This window comes from Lissotriton helveticus, chromosome 3_1 (assembly GCF_964261635.1).
Source record: "Lissotriton helveticus chromosome 3_1, aLisHel1.1, whole genome shotgun sequence".
Classification (NCBI taxonomy): domain Eukaryota; kingdom Metazoa; phylum Chordata; class Amphibia; order Caudata; family Salamandridae; genus Lissotriton; species Lissotriton helveticus.
Window position 1 is genome coordinate 1,639,483,478 of NC_136061.1, and position 2,500 is coordinate 1,639,485,977.

Here is a 2,500-nt window from a genome sequence, read left to right on the forward strand (position 1 = left end):
CAATTGGCTCTGCCACTGAGCCATTGTCAAAATATATTGACAGATTTCTAAACCCGATGGTCATGGACCTCAAGTCGTATGTTCGAGATACGGGACATTTCATCCAACAGGTGGAAGGTACCCCATTCATTGAGAGCTCTGAGATAATGGTCACCCTAGATGTTGAATCTTTGTATTCTAACATCCCTCAAAAGGGTGCATATGAGATCATTGAAACCATATTATCCAGAAACAATGATATCACCAATGGCGAATTTATCTTGCAATGTCTCAAGATAGTGCTCTTTGAGAATTACTTTGAATTCGACCAAACCATGTATAGACAGGCTACTGGAGTCAGCATGGGAGCGAGCTGTGCACCCAGTATAGCATGCCTTTATATGGGAGAATTTGAAAGAACTAACATCTTCAATGAAATGGCTCCCTTCTACGAGAACGTCAAGAATTGGAAGTGATTCATTGACGACATCTTCTTCATCTGGAAGGGCACACAAGAACAACTTTATGAATTCATCGAATGGCTCAATGCGGCAGACGCCATTTTGAAATTTACTAGTCACATCAGTAAATCTAAAATTTAGTTTTTGGATATCTGGATTGAACACCACGAGAACACCATCAAGGTATCTTTATACACTAAACCCACGGCACGAAATACCCTGCTCCAGTATGCAAGCTTCCACCCGCGGAGCCAGAGGGATAGTATCCCTTACAGTCAGTTCCTTCGTATTAGAAGGAACTGTTCTGATATGCGTGACTTTCTGACCCAAGCTGACATCCTGAAAGAAAAATTACTCTTTCGAGGGTACCCAGCAAGATTGATCAAAGACTCTTTCAAACGGGCAAGGTACACAAATAGAGAGGAGATGTTCACATCAAAAAACACTGATAAGACAAACCAACTTGTTTGCATCACCCGCCACTCGGAAATGAATCATAAAATCCGACAAGCCATCAATTCGAGTTGGCACATCCTGAATTTGGAGAAAGACAGGACCCACTTGAGTAGACCCATATTTGCCTTCAGAAAGAAACCTAATCTGAAAAACCACTTGGTAAGAGGCAAGCTACCGGAAATATCTGAAAATACCCAAACATCCATAACTGGATTGGAACCCATTTATGGTAACCATAAATGTGGGACATGCCATGTTTGCCCACAAGCCATTGTGGGTGAAAATGTCAGTACCAACACTCGCACGGTGTCCGTGCGACGCAATGCCACCATGACCAACTGTCGCACCAGCAACATCATATACCTGATACTGTGTCCATGTAACCTCCCCTATGTTGGGGAAAGAGGTAGAGAATGTCGAGTGCGAATAGGGGAACATAAGTCAAACATCAGACACAAGAAAACTGCAGCCCCCATTGTAGCACATTGGCTTGAAAAAGAACACAATGAATTGGAACTACGCTGGTTTATTCTGGAAAAAATAAAGGCCGGACCAGGAAGCGATCCTGTGAGCCTCCGGAAAAAACGAGAGGTCTTTTGGATATTTTTTTGGAATGCTGTGACTAAGGGACTGAATGAAGAATGCCCTTGGCACCAGGCATTCCTATAAAGTGACTTTTAGTGAACCCATATATGGGACTCACCTCCAATATCACGTCAGGGGTCTCTAAGTGGACTAATATAAAAAACTTTTGGGACTGTGATGTCACGCAAACTCCTTACTGGAGATAATAAAATTATGGCATAGTTTACTAGCCTTTTAATATATGTCAGGCAATCATTATGACACTTGATTTCACGAGACAGTGAACTGAAACAACTTGTTTCTGTCTATGAAACAAAGATTCACTGTTCCAAGATGGCCACCATGCGTCGATTGAAGAATATGTGTCCATCATCTATGTCTATAGCTCCAGTACAGCTGATCCCTATCTCCGGGCGTACAACTGACCGCCTATTTAAATATGAACAGGCTCAGATAAGGTGAGGTACCTGTCCCCCGTTGCGGTTGGTTGGCCGGTTTGTGCCGACGGAATCCCACTGAAGGACGAACACTTAGTACTCAAAGGTAAGAGCACACCCCGATATGTCCATGCGTTAGCCCTTAGGGATAGTTCATATGGCGGGTAAAACCATGGTTATAACTAGCTTTCCTGGTTTATATTAGGACCCCTGCCGACAGCAACGGTCACGACGTATGGTTCCGCAATCTCTGCACTTCGCCCCAGGAGAACAATCGGATATCCTGCCCCGGTAAGCAGCTAGTTACTCAGCGGAGGTGTGCCATATATCTAGGCAGCGGAACCCTAGCTTAAACTATCTAACCTCTAGGATAAATGGCGCTGCTAACCAAAGTATGAATATAATTGGTTTTTTACTCACCTGTTAGGAATCCCTGTCGGCAGCAACGAACACTACCTATGGAAATATAAAAACTGTCAATCGCTTCCGGAGAGCAGCCTGAAATCTCTCCAGGTAAGCAGTTAAATGCATGGCACCATTTTTCTGCAATACAGGGCTTAGGGACTAAAGATCGACTCCGAC

At 43.7% G+C, this 2,500-nt stretch overlaps 1 pseudogene; it reads left to right on the top strand.

Annotated features, from left to right (window-relative positions):
* The window catches only part of LOC144825556 (28S ribosomal RNA), a 9,754-nt pseudogene that overhangs the window by 3,866 nt on the left and 3,388 nt on the right, over positions 1 to 2,500 (top strand).